The sequence below is a fragment of the Spermophilus citellus genome (assembly GCF_964194105.1).
Source record: "Spermophilus citellus genome assembly, chromosome: X".
Classification (NCBI taxonomy): Eukaryota; Metazoa; Chordata; class Mammalia; order Rodentia; family Sciuridae; genus Spermophilus; species Spermophilus citellus.
Window position 1 is genome coordinate 75,179,338 of NC_138190.1, and position 23,304 is coordinate 75,202,641.

At 34.7% G+C, this 23,304-nt stretch overlaps 1 protein-coding gene across 1 annotated transcript in view; it reads right to left on the reverse strand.

Annotated features, from left to right (window-relative positions):
- The window catches only part of ZC3H12B (zinc finger CCCH-type containing 12B), a 313,257-nt gene that overhangs the window by 73,667 nt on the left and 216,286 nt on the right, over positions 1 to 23,304 (reverse strand). Inside the window, exon 5 of the mRNA XM_081276399.1 lies at positions 15,734 to 15,798. The gene's annotated coding sequence lies outside the window, so the exon portion shown is untranslated. The remainder of the gene's footprint in view (positions 1 to 15,733; positions 15,799 to 23,304) is intronic.

Sequence of the window (23,304 nt, forward strand, 5' to 3'; positions counted from 1 at the left end):
GTGTCCCTGAGTTGCTAAGTGCTTTCCTAAGTTGCTGAGGCTGGAATTTGAACTCTCAATCTTTCTGCCTCAGACCTCCCGAGTCACTGGGATCATATGTGAGTGAAACTGCACCCAGCTGATTTATTTAGTTTTGATTGGTTCTTTCTAGTTTTACATAAAGGTGAAATTCCTTGTGGTATATTTTCATATGCACATGGCAAAAATTTTAAAAATTTATTCTGCATTTCCTCCCCTTTCCCATCTCTCTTCTCTCCCTCTGGATCTTGTTCTATGCTACTGGTCTTCCCTATATCTTTATGTTATCTGATCCTTCCGTGCTTGTTTCCTTTGTTTTTTTTTATTGGTTGTTCACAACATTACAAAGCTCTTGACATATCATATTTCATACATTAGATTGAAGTGGGTTATGAACCCCCAATTTTACCCCAAATGCAGATTGCAGAATCACGTCGGGTACACATCGACAATTTTACATAATGCCCTATTAGTAATTGTTGTATTCTGCTACCTTTCCTATCCCCTACTATCCCCCCTACCCTCCCCTCCCATCTTCTCTCTCTACCCCATCTACTGTAATTCATTTCTCTCCTTGTTTATTTTCCTATTCCCCTCACAACCTCTTATATGTAATTTTGTATAGCAATTAGGGTCTCCCTTCATTTCCATGCAATTTCCCTGTTCTCTCCCTTTCCCTCCCATCTCATGTCTCTGTTAAATGTTAATCTTTTCTTCCTGCTCTTCCTCCCTGCTCTGTTCATAGTTGCTCTCATTATATCAAAGAAGACATTTGGTATTTATTTTTTAGGGATTGGCTAGCTTCACTAAGCATAATCTGCTCTAGTGCCATCCATTTCCCTGCAAATTCTATGATTTTGTCATTTTTTATTGCTGCATAGTACTCCATTGTGTATAGATGCCACATTTTTTTATCCATTCATCTATTGAAGGGCATCTGGGTTGGTTCCACAGTCTAGCTATTGGGAATTGTGCTGCTATGAACATCGATGTGGCAGTATCCCTGTAGCATGCTCTTTTAAGGTTTTCAGGGAATAGTCCGAGAAGGGCAATAGCAGGGTCAAATGGTGGTTCCATTCCCAGCTTTCCCAGGAATCTCCAAACTTCTTTCCAAAATTGGCCGCACCAATTTGCAGTCCCACCAGCAATGTACAAGTGTACCCTTTTCTCCACATCCTCACCAGCACTTGTTGTTGTTTGACTTCATAATGACTGCCAATCTTACTGGAGTGAGATGGTATCTTAGGGTGGTTTTGATTTGCATTTCTCTGACTGCTAGAGATGGTGAGCATTTTTTCATGTACTTGTTGATTGATTGTATATCCTCCTCTGAGAAGTGTCTGTTCAGGTCCTTGGCCCATTTGTTGATTGGGTTATTTGTTATCTTATTGTCTAATTTTTTGAGTTCTTTGTATACTCTGGATATTAGGGCTCTATCTGAAGTGTGAGGAGTAAAAATTTGTTCCCAGGATGTACGCTCCCTATTTACCTCTCTTATTGTTTCTCTTGCTGAGAAAAAACTTTTAAGTTTAATTAAGTCCCATTTGTTGATTCTTATTATTAACTCTTGTGCTATGGGTGTCCTATTAAGGAATTTGGAGCCCGACACCACAATATGTAGATCGGAGCCAACTTTTTCTTCTATCAGACGCAGAGTCTCTGATTTGATATCAAGCTCCTTGATCCATATTGAGTTAACTTTTGTGCATGGTGAGAGAAAGGGATTCAGTTTCATTTTGTTGCATATGGATTTCCAGTTTTCCCAACACCATTTGTTGAAGATGCTATCCTTCCTCCATTGCATGCTTTCAGCCCATTTATCAAATATAAGATAGTTGTAACTTTGTGGATTAGTCTCTGTGTCCTCTATTCTATACCATTGGTCCACCCGCCTGTTTTGGTACCAGTACCATGCTGTTTTTGTCACTATTGCTCTGTAATATAGTTTGAAATCTGGTATCGCTATACCGCCTGATTCACACTTCCTGCTTAGAATTGCTTTTGCTATTCTGGGTCTTTTATTTTTCCATATGAATTTCATGATTGCTTTATCTATTTCTACAAGAAATGCCGTTGGGATTTTGATTGGCATTGCATTAAACCTATATAGAACTTTTGGTAATATCCTCATTTTGATAATGTTAGTTCTGCCTATCCATGAACAGGGTATATTTTTCCACCTTCTAAGATCTTCTACTTCTCTCTTTAGGGTTCTGTAGTTTTCATTGTATAAATCTTTCACCTCTTTTGTTAGGTTGATTCCCAAGTATTTTATTTTTTTGAGGATATTGTGAATGGAGTGTTTTTCCTCATTTCCATTTCAGAAGTTTTGTCGCTGATATACAGAAATGCCTTTGATTTATGCGTGTTGATTTTATATCCTGCCACTTTGCTGAATTCATTTATTAGCTCTAATAGTTTCTTTGTAGACCCTTTTGGGTCTTCTAGGTATAGAATCATGTCATCTGCAAATAGTGATAATTTAAGTTCTTCTTTTCCAATTTTTATGCCTTTAATTTCTTTCGTCTGTCTAATTGCTCTGGCCAGTGTTTCGAGAACTATATTGAATAGAAGTGGTGATAGAGGGCATCCCTGTCTTGTTCCGGATTTTAGAGGGAATGCCTTTAACTTTTGTCCATTCAGAATGATGCTAGCCTGAGGCTTAGCATAGATAGCTTTTACAATGTCAAGGTAAGTTCCTGTTATCCCTAGTTTTTCTAATGTTTTGAACATAAAGGGATGCTGTACTTTGTCGAATGCTTTCTCTGCATCTATCGAGATGATCATATGGTTCTTATCTTTAAGTCTATTGATGTGGTGAATAACATTTATTGATTTCTGTATATTGAACCATCCTTGCATCCCAGGGATGAATCCTACTTGATCATGGTGCACAATTTTTTTGATGTGTTTTTGTATTCGATTCGCCAGAATTTTATTGAGGATTTTTGCATCTAGGTTCATTAGAGATATTGGTCTGTAGTTTTCTTTCTTTGAGGTGTCTTCATCTGGTTTCGGAATCAGGGTGATGTTGGCCTCATAGAATGAATTTGGAAGAGCTCCCTCTTTTTCTATTTCCTGAAATAACTTGAAAAGTATTGGTATTAATTCTTCTTTAAAGGTTTTGCAAAACTCCGCTGTATACCCATCCTGTCCTGGGCTTTTCTTGGTTGGTAGTCTTTTGATGGCTTCTTCAATTTCATCCATTGATATTGGTCTGTTCAAATTGTGTGTATCCTCCTGACTCAGTCTGGGCAAATCATATGACTTAAGAAATTTATCGATGTCTTCACTATCTTATATTTTGTTGTAATATAGGTTTTCAAAATAATTTATAATTGTCTTCTGTATTTCTGTAGCATCTGTTGTGATATTGCCTTTTTCATCCCGTATGTTAGTAATTTGAGTTCTCTCTCTTCTTCTCTTCGTTAGCATGGCTAAAGGTCTGTCGATCTTATTTCTTTTTTCGAAGAACCAACTTTTAGTTTTGTTAATTGTTTCAATAGTTTCTTTTGTTTCAATTTCATTGATTTCCGCTCTGAGTTTAATTATTTCTTGCCTTCTGCTACATTTGCTGTTGTTTTGCTCTTCCTTTTCTAGGGCTTTGAGATGAAGTGTGAGCTCATTTATTTGTTGGTTTTTTCTTTTTTTGAGGAATGACCACCAGGCGATGAATTTTCCTCTTAAAACTGCTTTCATTGTGTCCCATATATTCCGATATGTTGTGTCTGTATTTTCATTTATCTCTAAGAATTTTTTCATTTCCTCCTTTATGTCTTCTGTAACCCATTGATCATTCAGTAACATATTGTTCATTTTCCATGTGATGTAGGATTTTTCCTTCCTTCTTTTATCATTGATTTCCAGTTTCATTCCATTATGATCAGATAAAATGCATGGTATTATCTCCACCCCTTTATATTTACTGAGGGTTGCCCTATGGCATAATATATGGTCTATTTTTGAGAAGGATCCATGTGCTGCTGAGAAAAAAAGTATATCCATTTGATGATGGTTGATATATTCTATATATGTCAGATAAGTCTAGGTTATTGATTGTGATATTGAGTTCTATAGTTTCTTTATTCAACTTTTGTTTGGAGGATCTGTCCAATGGTGAGAGAGGTGTGTTGAAGTGACCCATAATTATTGTGTTGTGGTCTATTTGATTCTTGAACTTGAGGAGAATTTGTTTTATGAATGTCGCAGCACCATTATTTGGTGCATAAATATTGATAATTGTTATGTCTTGTTGGTGAATGGTTCCTTGTAACAGTATATAATGACCTTTTTTATCCCTTTTGATTAACTTAGTCTTGAAGTCAATTTTATTCGATATGAGGATGGCCACCCCTGCTTGCTTACGAGGACCGTGTGCGTGGTATATTTTTTCCCATCCTTTCACCTTCAGCCTGTGTATGTCTTTTCCAATCAGATGTGTCTCCTGGAGGCAGCATATTGTTGGGTTTGTTTTTTTAATCCATGATACCAGCCTATGTCGCTTCATTGGAGAGTTTAAGCCATTAACATTCAGAGTTACTATTGATATATGGTTTGTACTTCCATCCATGTTTGATTATTTATCTTTTTTTAAAAAAATTTAGTTTGTTTCTCCATGATTATCTTTCCCCTCGCCCTCTGTCTTTACTGAGGCACTTCCCACTGATGGTTTTGGTTATTGTTTTTCATTTCTTCCTCGTGTAGTGTTTTGCTCAAAATGCTTTGCAATGCTGGTTTTCTGGCTGCAAATTCTTTTAACTTTTGTTTACCATGAAAGATTTTTATTTTGTTGTCATACATGAAGCTTAATTTTGCTGGATACAGAATTCTTGGTTGGCATCCATTGTCTTTCAGTGTTTGAAATACATTGTTCCATGACCCTCTTGCTTTCAGTGTCTGTGATGAAAAATCCATTGTTAACCTTATTGTTTTACCCCTGAATGTAATCTGTCTCCTTTCTCTTGTAGCTTTTAATATTTTCTCTTTGTTCTGTATATTGGATATCTTCATAACAAGGTGTCTTGACGTTGGTCTACTGTGATTTTGTGTGCTCGGTGTCCTGTATGCATCTTCAATTTGTATATCTGTTTCCTTTTTTATTTCTGGAAAGTTTTTTGTAATTATTTCATTCAGCAGGTTACTCATTCCCTTGGTTTGATTCTCTGTACCTTCTTCTATCCCGATGACTCGTAAGTTTGTTTTTTTTATGTTATCCCATAACTCTTGGATGTTTTTCTCGTGATTTTTTACCAGCCTTTCTGAGTTGGCTAGACTCTTTTCAAGATGATATATTTTGTCTTCATTATCTGACGTTCTGGCTTCTACTTGCTCCACTCTGTTAGTGATACTCTCAATTGAGTTTTTAATTTGGTTTATCGTTTCCTTCATTTCTAGAATTATTGTTTGATTATTTTTTATGATCTCTATCTCCTGATAAAGATGCTTAACTTCTTCTTTCATCTGTCTATGTAATTCATTCTCAATGTGTTCTTTCGCTGCTTGAATTTGCTGTCTTGTATCCTCTTTAAGGTTCCATTCCATCTGTCTAAGGTGTTCCTTGAGTTCTTTATATGACCATTTTTCTGATGACTCTAGGTCCTCCTGAATATTTAGGCTGTCCTGCATTGTTTGTACTCCTTTTCTTCCTTGCTTTTTGAAGCTGCTCATGTTACTTCTTGTTCTGTTTGACTGCTGAGTTACTGTTTACTCCTATAAATTTATTTGATGCTTGGGAGGAAAGGTATTAGAAGGGAAGGGAAGAAGTCACTAAAGAGAATGAGAGTAAGCAGGTAGAATTCAAGGAAGGGGGGATAAGAGAAATGAAAAGACAAAAGAAGAAAAAAATAGGAAATAAAAAAGAAAACAAAATTTTAAAAAAATAAAAAAATTAAAATTAAAATTAGAAGAAAAAAAATTTAAAAAAACATTGTAAAAAAATTTAAAAAAACAACAAGAAAGAAAAATGAAAATGAAAGAAAAACCCAAATCAAAAAAAAAAGAGAAAAGAAAAAAAGGAAAAAAAAAACTAATAAATGCAGTCTTAGAGTTTGATTAACTTCTCTTCCAGTAGGTGGCGCTGTTCCCACCAGGCCAAGGTTCTCCTGTCAATACGCGGGAACCAATCACTGTGCAGCAGCTCCTCCTCCCTTACTGGGGGAGTCTCCAATCCTGAGTGCCTAGGGCCTCCTCTTGTGTCTAGTCACTTCCTACTTTTCCTCTAGCCAGGCCCCTCTCACGGGTGCCGCTCACCACAATACTGGCTACACGCCAGGTCTGCTGCTCCTGGGAGCCCTGTTTTCATTAACGACTGGGCACACTCTTCCAGTTTGCCATTCCCTCAGACCCTAAGTTTGTAGAGCTTGGGGCTGAGAATCCTCAGCGAATTTTACTTGCCCTCTGGTAGCCACGCCCCCGGTAGCTGGTGCAAGAGACCTCAGCTGTCAGCCCTGGTGGGAGCGGTAGTTCCGCGCCGCGGGTCCCGCGCCACCTCTGATTCCCTCGGGCTGGCTATCGTGCTCACGGGAGAGCTGGGAGGGGCCCTTACGGGAGAGCTGGGAGGGGCCCTTAAGGTTTCCCCGATGTGTGGAGAGGGAAGGCTAGGGAATTACACACCTGTAGCCGCAGGTTTCAATGAAGTTACACACCTGTAGCCGCAGGTTTCAATGAAGTTATCTCCTCCGCCGCAGTCTGATGGCGTCAGTTCTCTGCCATGGTGGTGTCTCTTGCAAATGGCGACAGTTCGTTTCCCTTTGCCGGGCGACCAATGCAACGGGTGGGTCCTTACTGTCTCTCCCAAGCCCCGTTTCAAACCTGTGGCCACTACCTATGAAGGCTTGGTTGGCATTTACCTCCGTAGGATCAGAAGGGCTGACCAGTTGTTTCAGCCGTATGGATTAGTGCTGAGTCACAGCTGTTTGTCTGCGGGAAGCAGGTGAACGGGAGCTTGAATTCAGCTGATCCGGGCTCAGTGTGTGTTCTGAGAGGCCCAGACTGTTCGCCCCAGATCCACGTCAGCACAGCATTGCCTAGTGATCCTGAGCAAACAGATTTAGGTTGTTTACGACTCCCTATGCCCGCACAGCTGAAGAGGTCAGAGACTTGATCTCTCCGCACCCGCCACCATGTTGGAATCCTGTCGTTTCCTTTGTTTTGCTCTAGCCAGAAATTATTTTCATAGAAAGAAAAGAAATATTATGTTCACCAAGAGAGAATAATTCTTATGTTGGTTAATTGTTGGTTAGAAAAGGAGTTTAAAAAGTAGGATTTAAAAGGTAGTCCACTAGGATACTCAAAGGTTCACAATAAAACTTTGCATTTTATATCATCCTTTGACCATTTTTATTTTGTGTTTTATAATGTGCATAATATTTAGTATAGTACAACTCATATATAAACATGCACATATTTGTGAATGTATGAAATATTAATGTACATTTATAAATTAACTTTATTATTTATAAATATAAATACAAATAAATGAATGTTAGTACACATGCTAAGATTTTAATGGATTAGGTGATTGAAAACATTTTGAAATCATGGGGTTCAAACATGGTTCTTATTTAAACTAAGGTAACATGTAGGATCTATGTCTGGGCTAGCTTCATTTTCATACTAGCTATTGTTCCCCAGTCCTAACCAATTATGCCTGAATAGATACCACTAATAGCCCCTGGGAGTGAAGAAGAGAGCACAGAAAAAAACTAACTGAATGCCTTGCTGATAGGAAGGAAGACATATATTCTTATTTAAAAACTAAATTGATATTAAACAAGGGGTGAAAGATGTAGAAAAACTCTTTACAAACTTGAACTCAAACTTTCAAGTTAAATACTTTAACTTTCAAGTTAAATAAAGGGATATTTAAATGCCCTTGAAAGGGCATTTCAGGTTAAAAATCCTCAAACTCCTCAAAGATGCAACTGAAATTTAGAAGGGAACCAAATCCAGGAAGGTGTTATGGCTCATATTTTTTTTTCTTTTGACACTGGGATTTAACCCATGTGTACTTACCACTGAGCTACATATCCAGCTCTTTTAACTTTTTTTTTAGTTGTATATGGGCACAATATCTTTATTTTTGTTTGTTTATTTTTACGTGGTGCTAGGGACCGAACCCAGGGCCTCACGCATGCAAGGCAAGCACTCTACCACTGAGCTACAACCCCAGCCCCATATCCAGTTCTTTTCATTTTTATTTTGAGAAAGGGTCTTGCTAACTTCACAAGGCTGTCCTCTAACGTGTAATCCTCCTACCTAAGCCTCTACAGTCACTCGGTGTTATAGTTTAGATATTAGGTGTTCCCCAAAACTCATGTGTAAGACAACGATAGAAAGTTTAGAGGTAAAATGATTGAGTTATGAGAGCTTTAATCCCTATTCACGGATAGGAATTAACTGCATAGTAACTGTAGGAGGTAGGGCATGGCTAGAAGAGGTAGGTCTTTGGGGGACATGCCTTTGGGATATATATTTTGACAGTGGTGGGGGAATATCCTGCTCTCTGCTCCCTGGTACAGTGTCCTGAGCCATTTTTCTCCACCGTACTCTTCTGCCATGATGTCCTGCCTTATCTCAGGCTCTGAAGATTGGAGTTGCCATCTATGTACTGAAACCTATGAAACTCTAAGCCCCAAGTAAACTTTTCCTCTTATAATATTGTTAGTTCTTTTGGTCATATCAGCAAAAAATCCGAGTAATCACTTGGATTACATGAATTTACCACCATGCCCAATGTGGTTTGTATCTTTTTTTTTTTTTAAGGGAGAGAGAATTTTTTAGTATTTATTTTTTTTTAGTTTTCGGCGGACACAACATCTTTGTTTGTATGTGGTGCTGAGGATTGAACCCGGGCCGCACGTATGCCAGGCGAGTGCACTACTGCTTGAGCCACATCCCCAGCCTGGTCTGTATCTTAAACATCCCCAGAAGTTCATGTGTTGATGGCTTGGTCCTCAGCTGATGGTACTGTTGGGAGATGGAAGAACCTTTAGGAGGTGGGCCTAGTGGAAGGAAGTTAGGTCATTGAGGACATGCCCTTGAAAGGGATATTGAGACTCTGATCTTTTTTCTGTTTTCTGGCTTCCAGGAGGTGAGCAGTTTTGCTCCATCACATGCTCTCTGCAAAAATGTTTTGCCTCACAACAGGCTCAATGTGATAGGGCCAACTGCTCATGGATTGAACCTGTGAGCTAAAACACATGTCTCCTTATTTAAAATTGATTATCTCAGGTATTTTGTCACAGCAAGAGAAATCTAACATAGACAAATATGGAACTGTTTTCAATCACAGGATTTCACATAGGAAAACTACATATGGAAAGTTTGGACAAATGTTGATAAAGCATGTGTGAGAAGGGGTTTAACAATTTTTTAATCTCTCAAATATTGTATTTACTTACTTATTTATTTAGCTGTGTTGGGGATGGAGCCCAGTGTCTTGTGTATGCTAAGCAACTGCTCTACCACAGGGCTACAACCCCAGCCCACCAAGAGGGTTTTAATTTGAAATTGCTGGGGAAGAGAAAATTTGTACATTGGGTCATTTAATTGTGTTTTCCTTAACTTAAAAAGGGTGTTTCCCAAGATTTTTTTAAAGGAAAGGACAGATTGTGATAAAAGTAACAGGAACTTCTTAAAAATTTAGGAATGGACTTTGTAAAAATCATATAATCAAATCTGTGAAGCTGTAATAATTCAAAGGGTTATATCTTAGTATATTTACTGCTGTAATATAAGTTAAGAAAGGGTGATAGCTTTTGCCAAAGTCATGATATTGGGTGTCACTGTTGTCAGCCCACTGTTGACCTTCAGTCAGTCAGTATGAGTTAGGCATAAACTGAGTGCCCTGATTGTTGTCAGAGGTTAAATGCTTGCATAATTCTATTTTAATTTGGCATTTAAAATTTTTTTTCAGTAGCAGAAGAAAGACTACTGTTATTATCCAGTTGACAAAAACATTTTTAAATATTTATTTTTTACTTGTAGTTCAACAAAATATCTTTATTTTATTTATTTATTTTTATGTGGTGCTGAGGATTGAACCAAGGGCCTTGCACGAATGAGGTGAGCACTCTACCGCTGAGACCACAACCCCAGCCTGTCAAAAACATTTTTGAATGCCAAATGTCTCCTTGTGAATACTGAAGGTTCTGAAAAGGAAGAATGTGAGTTGGTGGCAGAATATTTCTATGTTACCACAAGGCATTTAATAAATATTTTTAAATTATAGAAATTATTATTTCTGATACAAATTTAAGAAGATTTTCATCTGTTCCTCCAAATTATAGTTATTCTAACTTTTCCCCCTAGAAAATTGTGCATATTACCAATTCCATACTAATTAATATTCTTTTCAAGACTTTTATTATGTATTGACAATTTATAGTTGTACAAGTTGAACATCCATAATCCTAAATCTGAATATTTTATTTATTGAACCCAGGGCCTTGCACATGGTAGGAAAGCGTTCTACCACTGAGCTAGCTCTCCCCCCTCCCCAAAATTTCAAGCCCTAACAATGCCGCCCTAAATCTAAAGCCTTTTGATTATCAACAATAAGGGAATATGTGGAAATTTTCACAGCTGACTTTATGTGACAATAAAAATGCAGGTACAAAGTATCATACAAAATTACCTTCAGGCTATGTGTAAGGTACACATGACACATGAATGAATTTCATTTTTATATTCAGTCCCCATCTTCAAGATGTTTATGATAATGTGTAATGAGTACTCAACTTGTATATGTTTATGGGGTACATGGTGGTGTTTTGAGTTTTGATACAATGAGGAGTGATTGAATCAAGCAAATTAATATATCCATTACCTCAAATATTTACTGTAGTTGTGAGACCATTTGAAATATATTAAGATATATTCACTACATTGCATAATAGATCCCCCAAATGCCCCAAATTTATTCCACCTGTTGACTTTCATTTTCCCCTTTCCCACCACTCTGAGCCTCTGGTAATCACCATTCTACCTTCTGCTTCTATGAACTCAATTATTTCAGATTTTTCATACAAGTGTTTGGCTTGGCTTCTTTCACTTGGCATAATGTTCTTCAACTCTATTCATGTTGTTGCAAAATTGATGGAATTTCTTCATTTTAAAGGCTGCCATGACCCCGAAACTTGTGCCTTATGTGCAAGTAAAACCAGCTTCGCATTGAAATCAAGGTCTGTCACTCACATGAGATGTACCTGGGCCTGCTTGAAGAGCTACAGCCACAGAGCCCTTTGCCAGAAAACATAAAGTAGAATCCCAAGGTGGGCCTGGACGTTGAGCCTGGATGATGCCCTGAATCCCTTTCCTGAAACAATTCTGCCCTGGAAGGTCTCTAGGCCCGTGCTGGGAAGAAGGGCTTTAAAGATATCTGAGATGCCCTCAAGGCCTTTTAAAATCATCCTAGTTCAAAGCAACTGTCTCCCTTTTATCTGTGATAATCCCTTTATCAAGAGATAGTTTAGCCATACCTTGGCAAGCCTTTTCTTCACTCATTCTTTAGCCAGGCTGCAAACTTTCCAAATCTTTTTGTTGTTTTGAAGTTAAAGCAGCCAGAAGCACCACACAGCCCCATCTATTTTGTTTAGAAATTTTTTTCACCAATTTATCATTCAGCCTTCTATGGATACAACTCAGCCAAGGTTTTTGCTACTTTCATAACAAGGATGGCCTTTTCTCCAATTTTCAATAGGACCCTCATTTCCATCTGAGACTAGTTCTCTATTCTCATTGTCTCTGAGCCCTCAGTAGAATCACCAGTAATGCTCTGCTTAAGCATTGTAGGATTTTCCAAGCCTGTCCCTCCAAACTGTTCGAACTTCTGCCTATCCTCCAGTTCCTAAGCCACTTCTACATTTTATGGTATTCATAATTAGCAACAGCCCCACTCCATGATATTTTCTTTCTTGGTTCCAATTGCAGTTGTCAATAACACAATGCCACAAAATGGGTAAATTTTACTAAGAGATTTATTTGGTCTGCTGGTGCTGAAGGTCCAAGTTTGAAGGGTCACATGTGTGATGAACTTTTTGTTGGCAGAGTCATAGAACACTGCAGGACATCAAATAGCAAGTGACAGGGAAGACACAGTTGTATGCTTTCTGTTCTCTCTTTCTCTTCTTATAAAGATACTAGAATTCAATCATGGGGGCTGCAGCCTGATGGCCTTGTCTAATTCTAATAACCCTCCAAAGATCCCACCTCTAAAACCCATGTCTTATAGTGAGAATTGAATTTGAACACATGAAGCCTTTGAAGGACACATTCAAACTATATCCAAATTACAGCACTTATTTTGTGGCCTAACATGTGATCTATCATGGAGAATGAATATGTATATTGTTGTTAGATGGAATGTTCTATATATATCTGTTAGACCCACTTGCTCTAGACTGTGGTTCAAGTCCAGTGTTTCCTTATTAATTTTCTATTTATTTACTTTTATTATTGAAGGGTAGTTTAGTTTTCTATTATTGTGTTGTAATCTCTCTCTTCATACCCTTTAGTATTTACTTTATATATCTAGGTGGTTCACTTTTAGATGCATATATATTTATAATTGTTATATTCTTTTGATGAATTGACTCTTTTATTAGTATCACTACCCCTGTTTTCTCATGGTTTCTATTTCCACAGGGGGAAAATATATATATATATATATATATATATGTCTGTGGATCTTTGAAAGTAAAGTGAGTCTCAAGGAAGCAACATACAGTTGGTCCTTTTAACATATAGACATACATATTATTTAACTCTATTTTAAATCAATTTACATGCAAGGTAATTATTGATGGGTAAGAACTTACTATTGTTATTTTGTAATTGTTTTCTGGTTGTTTTATAGACACTTTGTTTCTTTCAATCTTGCTGACTTTCTTTGTATTTTAATGGTGTTCATAGTGGTATGAGTTGAATATTTTCTTTCCTTTTTTCAGTACTGGGGATTAAACCCATGATGTTGTATATGCTAGGCAAGTGCTCTATCACTTGGCTACATTGTTTGTTCTTCCTTTCCTTTCTTTTCTTTTTTAATTTCAAAACTCTTTTTTTAAAAAATGTAGTAAATATTAGATTTTTAAATGTAGTAAATATTAGATAGCTATCCTTAGGCCTTTCTATTTCATTTTGAGACAGGGACTCATTGAGTTACTCATTCTGGCCTTGAACTTGCAATCTCCTACTTCAGCCAATGGAGTCCCTGGTATTACAGGCATGTGCTATCATTTCCAGCTGCTATAGCTTTGTTTTGTGCATCTCTTATAGGTATTTTGTTTTGTTTTGTTTTGGTTACCATGAGGTGTACACAGAACAATTTATACAGTCTATTTAAAACTGATAAACTAACTTGGATTACATTCAACTCTATACTTTTATCCCTCCATACATTGTATGTTTTTTTTTTTTTTTTTTTTTTGTGGGCGGGGGTTACTGGGGATTGAACTCAGGGGCACTTAACCACTTAGTCACATCCCCAGCCCTTTTTTGTATTTAGAGACAGGGTCTCACTGAGTTGCCTAGCACCTCACCGTTGCTGAGCTGGCTTTGAACTCATGATCCTCCTGCCTCAGTCTCCTGAGCCGCTGGGATTACAGGTCTGTGTCACCATGCCCAGCACACTGTATGTTTTTGATGCCAGAATTTGCATCATTATGTAAAATGTGTTTCTTGAAAATTTATTTTAGCTATCCCTATGAATACTTTTGTCTTCTAACCCTCATTTTTGGAAGAAAATTGCATTATATGCCAACATTATAATTCTAGAATATTCTGAGCATGGGCTTATATTATATCAATGAGTTTCATTTTTTCCTAACTTTTATATTATTAGTAAATGGCACTTTGGTTTTGTTTAAAGAACTCCCTTTAGCACTACCCATTAGGCAGACCTAATAAACTCCCTTAGATTTTGTTTGGGAACTTTTAAAATATCTTCCTTACTTTGGAAAGACAAATTTTCTGGGTAAACTATTCCTTGTTGGCAGTTTCTTTTTTCCTTTCAGTGTTTTGAATGGATCATCTCATTCTCCAATGGCCTAAAGAGTTTCTCTGAGAAATGTGCTGATAGTCATATTGTAATTCCATTGTGTGTTATGTGTTTCTTATGTCTTGCTGCTATCAAATTTTTCTATTATGTGTGTTTGTGAACGAAATTTGATTGGAGACCTCTGTGATTTCTATACCTGAATGCTGGGTTCTTTCTCCAAATTAGGGAAGTTTTTAGTTATTATGACTTTGAATATGCTTTCTTCCCATTCTTCTTTAATTCCTATTTTGTATAAGATATGTCTCTTGGCAGTGACCCATAATTTCTGCAGGGTTTCTTCACTCATTCTTATATTTTTTTTCTTTTTGACTTTCTTATTGGATAACTTCAAAGATCCTGTTTTTGAGCTCACTGATTCTTTTTTCAGCTTGATTTATACTGATTTTGAAACTTTCCATTGCATTCATCAATTCAGTCATTAGATTCTTCATTTGGGAGACTTATTTTTGGATGTAAGATTTTTCTCCCATTTTTTCAATCTTCTCATTTTGTTATTATATTGTTTTCCCACGTTTGTTGATTTTGCATCTGTATATTCTTTTTTTCCCCTTGGTCCTGGGGATTGAACTCAGGGATACTCAACCACTGAGCCACAACCCCAGCTCTATTTTGTATTTTATTTAGAGACAGCATTTCACTCCTTTTTCTCTTAGAACATACACTGTGTCACACTGAATTATCTATATGAGCTAAGAGAAGCCGTACACAAGAAGCAGAAGAGAATATTGACCCCACATTCCCTGCACCTTACCTTCACAGCATTGGTATTAAGTGATTCCTTCATGGCCAGTAGAGAAGAATTGGTGGCAATTGTGCTCAATGAACATGAACTTTGATTTTTTTCCCACTATACTACAAGCCTAGTATTCTGGTATATAATGCTGTTGATCCTCATTTTTTGTGGATTCCGCCTTTATAAATTCACTTATTCACTAAAATTTATTAATCCTAAAATAATATTGAAATACTTCCATAATCATTTGTAGACATAGGAAAGGGTAATGGAAGATCTGTTGTACTACATGGTAACCACAATTAATAATATTGTATAATATATTTCAAACTTGCTGAAAGTATGGATTTATGATGTTTTTACCTTAAACTGATAAGTAGGTGAGGTGATGGATAAATAGATTGAATTAATATTTCTACAATGTATACATAGATCAAAAACATCATATTGTATCCCACAAATATACACAAAAATTAATACACAATTGTTATTTTTCAATAAAAATATATAAAATACAGTCAAACAATTTGAAATTGAAAACAGAACCATGTTACTAGATTAAGAGTAGAAGAATGGAAAAATAACTTATTAGAGAAACATAATAATTGTGTGGTTTATGGCATATGGAGAAATAAAATATATGGCAACAATTCCACAGAAGAATAGGAAAGATGGAAGTGCACAGTTTTAAGTTTCTTGGATTGTGTATGAAATAGTATAATATATTTGAATGTGAATTTAATAAGGATGGACACTGTGAACCATGTAACAATTACTAAAAAATAAAAGAGAAAGGCATAGATATTAAACCAATAGAGGAAATAAAATGAAATACCAGAATTCATAGTATCTCAATTCATTCTGAGCTGCTATCATAGAAGCCCTGAGACTTGGTAATTTTTTTAAAAAATAAATGTATTACTCACATTTCTGAAAGCTGGAAAGCACCCAAACAAGGTTCTGGCATCTGGTGATTTCTTTCTCGCTGCATCTTCACATGGCAGAATTCGAAAAGACAAAAGGGTGTGAATACTTTGTCCTCATATGGCAGAAAAGCAGAGAGAGCAAATCCACTCTTGTAAGTTCTTTTCATAATGCATTATGTTATTTATGAGGTGAACAGTTCATGACCTTAACAACTTCCAAAAGTCCTCACTTTTTTTAAATTTTTTTTTATTTTTTATTTTTTTATTGGTTGTTCAGAGTCCTCATTTTTTAACACTGTGGCACTAAGGATTAACTTTCCAACACATAAGTTTTGGAGGACACATTCAGAGCATAGCACATAGTAAGGTATCACTGTATGTCAACTAAAATGGTCAGAATTAAATAGTCTGAAAGTAGCAAGTGTTGGTAGGGATATAGAATAAATGAAACTCTCATGTATTTCTGGGGAGAGGTTTGTGAAATGAAACAATCAATTTGGAGAACTCTTTGGCAGTAATTGATTAAGTGAAAACACGTTCTACCTTATGACCCAAATACTATATAACTAAGTATTTGCACAAGATAAATTAAAATATATGTACATACACAAAAAGATTTTTCATAAACATCATAGCAGTTTTATTGACAATATACACAAATTCAAAACAACTCAAATAACTATCAGTGAGTAAATAAATTAAACATGTTATAAGTATACAATAAAATGCATTCATAAATGAAAAAGAATAACTTACTGATACATACAAAACATGTATAACCCAGAACATTATTCTGGGTGTGAATGAGGCCACTCAGAAGTACTGTATATATTGTATGATTCCATTTATATGAAGTTCTAGAAAAGGCAAGACTAATTTAAAGTTCCAGAAAAAAGATCCTTGGTTGCCTTCGGTCAGGAATAGGGCAAAGACTGAGTGGAAAGTAACACAAACAATCTTTTTCCAAAAATGGAAAAGTGAGTTTGGAATCCCACTAATTTTCTATATTCTAGCACAGTTTATTAAAAAAAATGTAATTGTAATCAAAATTTGGTAAACTCACTTGTTAAATTCTTTGTCATTTTGGTTTATATTTTATCATTATAAATTGACAAATTATACTAATGTGTGTATATATATATATATATATATATATATATATATATATATAAAAGTATAAGAAGTGATGTTATGATTTATAAACACAATGTGAAAGAACTAAATGAAATTACTTAATGTGTACATTATCCTAAATACTTATCAGTTTTGTTGTGAGAGTGCATTGCAAAACTGCTAAGAAAGTAAATTTCATGTGCTCTTAGAAAGAAAAGAATGGGCATTCATTTTTTTTGTTTATTCTATGTTCTTGTCACTTTACAGAATTTCATTTGTTCTATATCCTCGTCAAGACATGAGGGAGTCACTTCTATATACTTTTAGTGATTTTGAAATGTACATTATCATTTACTACATTTAGCATGCATTGTATCTCAAAGAAAAAAAACCTTATTCTTCTGTTTTAATTGAGGTTTTGTACCTTTTGGACATCATCTCCACATTTTCCCCATATCCAAAGACTCTAGTAACCACTATTCTATTTTCTGCCTATTTGAGATAAATTGTTTTAGATTCCACCATATAAGTGAGAAGATACAGTATTTGTCTTTCTGTACCTGGCTTATTTCATTTAACATAAGGTCCTCTAGTTCCATACAGGTTGTTGCAAATGATAGAAATACCTTCTTTCAAAGGCTGTACAGAATTCCATCATGCATATATACCAGATTTTATTTATGTGTTCTTCTGTTGATGGATACTTAGCTTGATTCTATATATGAACTATTGTGAATAATGTTGCAATGAACATGGAAGTGGGACATACTGATTTCAATTCATTTGTATTTATACCCAGAAGTGGGAATGCTGGATCACATAGTTATTATATTAAGATCCCCCCTTTTTTTGGCAAAATCTCAATACTATTTTCCTAAATGAGCATATTAATTTGCATTCCCACCAAGAGTGTACTAGAGTATCTTTTTTCCCATATATTTGCTAATGCTTGTTATCATTTGTCTTTTTTGAAGTAGCTAATCTGATAGGTATGAGATGATATCTCATTTTGATTTGATTTGCATTTCTCTAATGGTTACAGATGTTGAACATTTTAAGAAATGTCTACTGAGATAAATTTGTCCATTTTTAAAATTACTCTTGCTATGGAGTCGTTTGAATCCTTTTTTATTGGCTCCTTTTAGTTATATGTGGCGGTAGAGTCCATTTTGATATAATTATACAAGCATGGAATATATCTCATTCTAATTACAACCCAATTCTTGTGGATTTTCATGATTCTGGTGGGGGTTCTACTCCAGGTTTTCTAAGGAATTTCCAAACTGCTATCCAGAATAGTTGTAACATTTTGTAAGAGTGTACCTTTTTCCCTGCATCCTCTCCAACATTAATTGTTCCTTGTATTCTTGATAATTGCCATTCTGATTGGAGTAAGATGGAATCTCAGTGTAGTTTTAATTTGTATTTCTCTAATTGCTAGAGATGTTAACATTTTTTTCATATATTTGTTGAAGAATCATATTTCTTCTTCTGTGAAGTGTCTGTTCAGTTGCTTTCTCATTTATTGATTGGGTCATTTTTTTTGGTGTTAAATTTTGGGGCTCTTTATATATCCTGGAGGTTAATGCTTTATCTGAGGTACAGGTGGAAAAGATTTTATCCTATTCTGTAGGCTCTCTCTTCATGTTTTTGATTGTTTCCTTTTCTGTGAAGAATATTTTTAGTTTGAATCTATCCCATTTGTACATTTCAAAACTGCTAAGAAAGTAAATTTCTTGTGCTTTAGGAGACTTGTTGAGGAATTTGGTTCCTAAGCCAACATGATAGGGATTTTGGTCTACTTTTCTTTTCTAGTAGGCACAGAGTCTCTGGTCTAATGCCTAGGTCCTTGATCCACTTTGAGTTGAGTTTTGTTTGGAATGAGAGACAGGTGTTTAGTATCATTTTGCTACACATGGATTTCCAGTTTTCCCATCACCATTTTTTGAAGAGGCTATCTTTTCTCCAATGTATGTTTATGGCACCTTTGTCTAGTATGAGAAACTGTATTCATGTCTCTGTGTCTTCTATTCTGTACTATTGGTTTTCATTCTATAATATTTTCTTCTAGGCATTTTATAGTTTTGCATTTTACATTTAGGTCTATTATGTATTTTGAGGTAATTTTTATAAACAGTGTAAGGTTTGCATTCATTTTTTTTTGCATGAAGATGTCCAATTCTTCTAGCACCATTTATTTAATAGACTATATTTTAATCAGTTGACTGTATTTATATAGTCAATTTATGGGTTCTCTATTCTGTTCCATTGTTCTCCTTATTCATTCTTTTTTAATACTTATTTTATAGTTGTAGTTGGAAACAATACCTTTATTTTATTTATTTTTATGTGGTGCTGAGGATTGAACCCAGGGCCTCACATGTGCTAGGCGAGTGCTCTACCACTTAGCTGTAACCCCAGCCCATTATTCATTCTTTTAAAAAATATTTTAAAAATATCTTTTAGTTGTTGATGGACCTTTATTTTATTTATTTGTATGTGGTGCAGAGTATCGAACCCAGTGCCTCACACATGCTAGGCAAGCGCTCCTCCATTGAGCTACAACCCCAGCCCATGTTCATTCTTTTGTCAATACAACATTACACTACTTTGATTACTGCAGCTCTATGATCTTGAAGGGAGGGAATTTCAATTATCCAATTTTATTCTATTCTAGTACTGAATTGGCTATTATGGGTCATTTGCCCTCCATATAAACTTCAGAATCAGTTTATTTATATCTATAAAATAACTTGTTATGATTTTTATTGGAATTCATTGGATCTATGAAATGACATTTGTATATATGGGGTGCTGTAAGCCTCTTATATTTGATTTTACATTCCATTTTAGGTTTGGGAATTTTTCTAATATTATTTCATTGAAAAGAATGTGCATTCCTTTGGTTTGTATCACTGAGCCTTCATCTATGCCAATAAATCATAAATTTAGTCTTTTCAGGTTATCCTATATTTCTTGGAAGTTTTATTCTGGTCTTTTAGCATCTTTTATCCATGGTCAACTTTTTTTTCAAGATTGTATATTTTGTCTTCATTGTCTGAAACTCTGTCTTTCAAGGGGTCTAGTCTGTTGGTGATGCTTTCCATTGAGTTTTTAATTTGGTTTATTGATTCCTTCTTTTCGAGGATTTCTGCTTGTTTTTTTTTTTCAAAATCTCTCTTCATTGAAGTAATCTTTCACTTCCTGTATTTCCTCTCTGATATCACTCTTTACATTATTCTTTACCTTGCTGATTAGTTTAAACTACTTCTCTGACATTTCCTCCACTGTGGTGGTGATGGATTCTGTTATTGAAGTATCTTGGTTTGTTTGAGGTGATTTGTTCCATTGTTTTTTTCTCTTGTGTGTGTGTGTGTGTGTGTGTGTGTGTGTGTGTGTGTGTGTCTACCTGTCTAACAGTATGGATCTAAGGCAGCATTCTACCCTGTGGACTTATAGTGTTCCTGAAGGTTTCCAGTTCCTCACTTGCTGTGAAGCACCTATCTACTTTTTTGGGTTTCACACCACAGAGCAGCCAGGAAAGTCACCTGCTCTATTCCACAAACTTGAAACCAGTCTCTATGAAATGACATTTGTACAATATTGTCTTAGTATCTATAAACATGGAATATCTCTTCATTTGTTTAGTTCTTTAACTTCTTTTCATCTGTGTTTTGTACATTCCTCATATTTCATACATGTTTTGTTTGACGTATACCTAAGAATTTCATTTCTTTTGTGTTAATATAAATAGTATATTGTGTTTTCTATTTCACATTCCATTTGTACTTGGCAAATAGGAAATCAATTGAATTTGATAGATTAATCTTGTTTCCTGAAATCTTGCTATACTTACTTATAATTATTAATTTATTTAATAAAAAATTATATTATTAAACCATATTAATAGTAAAAATTAATGGGTTTCATTGTGACATCTCCATGCAAACCTATAATATATATTTTGATTCTACCCATGCTCCCTACTGCCCACTCTTACCCTCCCTGCTCTTTGTCCCCTTCCCCTTTCCTAATAGTCTGTATTCTATTTTCATACTGCACTTCTATTTTAAAATTTGAACTAATTAATTAATTTTAAAAAATTTAATTGATTCCACATATGAGAGAAAACATGTGATAATTGTCTAATGGAGACTGGTTTATTTTGCATAACATGATGAACTCCAATTCCATCGATTTCCCCATAAATTACATGATTTCATTCTTCTTTTTCCTGAATAATACTCCATTGTTTATATATACTGCATTTTCTCTATCCACTCATTTGTTGATGAGCATAAAGGTTGATTCAATAATTTGGTTATTGTGAACAGTATCATGATAAAAATAGATATGCAGTTATCTGTTTTTTATGCTGAATTTGATTCTTTGGGGTATATACTCAGGACTGGACATCTAACTATAGAAAATTGAAACTCGATCCCTGTCTCACACCCTATGCAAAAATCAAATTAAGATTGATTCAAAAACTTAATGTAAGACTTGAAACTTTGAAACAACCAGAGGAACACACAGAAATAACACTTCAACATGTTTTCACAGGCAACAGTTTCCCAAATAGGATTCCGGTAGCTCACAAAATAATTGTAAGAATTGACAAATGGAATTACATCAAATTAAAATGATTCTGAACAGAAAACAACAGAGTGAAAAAACAGCTTACAGAATGGGAAAAAATCATTTTGCCAGCTATTCTGACAGAATATTAATGTATAGAACATATAAAGACTGAAACCTTATAGACTATTGGTGGAAATATAAATTATTTTAGCTACCATGGAAAACATTATGGAGTTTCCTCAAAAAACTAGAAATAGAACTAACATATGATCCAGCTATAATTGCATTTTAATTCAAAGACATTTTTCTTGGTCAGTTTTTCAAATTTTCTAAACAATCATTTCATTTGTGAAGACAGTTTTATTTCCTTCTTTCTATTATGTTTATTTTCTATTTCCAATTCATATCCTATTACTTTAGCTGTGCCTTCCAGTATGACATTGCCAAGTAGTAGCAAAAGAGGTACTGCTTGCTTATTTTCATATCAGGAAATTTTCTAGTTTCTTACTATTACATATAATGTTAGAGGCTGGTTTTAGATACTATTTTAACACATTGAGGGATTTTACCTCTGTTCCTGGTTTTCTGAGAGGTTTAAATCATGAATGGATATTGGGTTTTGTGAAATACTTTTTCTTCATCTACTGATATGGTCATGTAATATTTCTTGTTTAGCATGTTCATGTGATGGATTACATTAATGGTTTTTGAATGTTCAATGAGACTTATGTTAGGGATAAATACCACATGATCATGTATATAATTCATTTATATGCTTTTGCATTTTATTTTTAAAATATTCTGTGAGAATTTTTGTACCTGTTCATGAGCTATATTATTATGTTTTAATTATGTTATTATTATGTTATTATTATGTTTCCTCCCTCATAATGTTCTTATCTAATTAGTTCCTCTTTTATATTTCAGGAAAAGTCTGTAGAGAATTCACATAATTTCTTTCTGAAATATTTGAGAGAATTTATAGTTAAGCTATATAATCTTGGTGCTTTCTGTTTTGAAAGATTAGTAATTGTGGATTGAAGTTTTAAAATAGATTTAGGCCTATCAGAATGTCTATTTCTTCAATGTTAATTATTGCAGTTTATGTTTTCTAAGAAATTGGTCCTTTTAATCTAGAATATTGAATAGGTGTTCATAGATTTACTTGTAGTAAACTTTATTATCCTACTGACATATAAGAGATCATCAGTGATATCTTTTCTTGAATTTAAAATATTGATAATTTGTATTTTACCTCTTTTTATTAGCCTTTATAGATTCATTAATCTTTACAAAGAACCAGCTATTGATTTTTCCTTTTTCTCTATTGGTTTCCTATTTCCAATTTTATTGATTTCTGCTCTAATATTTATTTTATATTTTCTTCTCTTTAGATTTTTTAAACTTCTTTTACTGTACAGATAATATATAACAATATTTCATATACATATATATGGTTAAAAGATTACTACAGTCAGGATAATTAACATATCCATCATCTTATAGTAGTTACTTATTGAAAGGTAAGAACACTTCACATCTACTTTCTAGGTAAATCTATAGTATATAATACAATATTATTATGTTGTACAATCAATATCTAGATTATGCATACTGCATAACTGAAACTTTATATTTTATAACTTAAATTTCCATGCTCTGGTAACAAATATCTTATTCTATTTCAATGCATCTGACTATTTTTTTCTTTTAGATTCACAAATGAGAGAGATCACAGCATTTTTCTTTCTGTATCTGGCTTATTTCACTTACCATGATGTTTTCATGGTTGATCCATGTAGTTAAAAATGTCAGAAGTATCCTCACATCCTTGCCAACACTTATTGTTGTTTGTATTCTTAATAGCTGCCATTCTG